The following is a 743-nucleotide window of genomic DNA, read 5'->3' on the forward strand; positions in this document are numbered from 1 at the left end:
TCTCCTTTGACAAGGTGTTTCCTCTCACAGACCCTGCTCTCACTGGATGCTTGTAAACTCTGTTTGTGAGACTGTTGTATGTGAAAACTTCAGGACATCAGCAGCTTCTAAAATACTCAAACCAACCAGCCTTGAAAAAATGATTTGATGGTTTTCTATCTTGATCTTGACTCAGTCTTGCTTTCATTTGGACACAATCTTGACTTGGCCTCAACCGCCTTAAGACTTGCTCTTGACTTAATCTTGGCCAGTCCTGGGCTTGGATTTGACAATGGTCTTGACGAGAGCACTATATTACAATATAGAACTTGTAGCTTAAACTAATCAGTTCATGTTAATGCAACTGAACAGCTGATTTGGCCAGGAATGTCAAAATGCAATGTCCGGCTAGTTAATTATTTATTTTTGTAAATGCATTTTAAAACCAGCCAATTGCCCTCAAGTCTGGTAGCATACAGTGTGTATGTAATTATATACACCGATCATACAGGGTGTCCATAAAGTCTCTTTACAATTTTAAAAAAATATTACAAAGGCAGTTGTTGAGATATTGTAACTAGATTTATTTTATTTTAATCAGTGTTGATTAAAGTTGTTATTCACATTACAATTTTGTGTTTCAGATACTGTGTTGATGGAAACCGAACCCCTATAAAATGGCTACTCCTCAAGAAAAGGCACAATGTGTATCCTGGTTTGAGTACCGTCTTGATGTGCTTCGTGCAACTAATGGTGCCCATATA

Source organism: Neoarius graeffei, chromosome 16 (genome assembly GCF_027579695.1).
Source record: "Neoarius graeffei isolate fNeoGra1 chromosome 16, fNeoGra1.pri, whole genome shotgun sequence".
Classification (NCBI taxonomy): domain Eukaryota; kingdom Metazoa; phylum Chordata; class Actinopteri; order Siluriformes; family Ariidae; genus Neoarius; species Neoarius graeffei.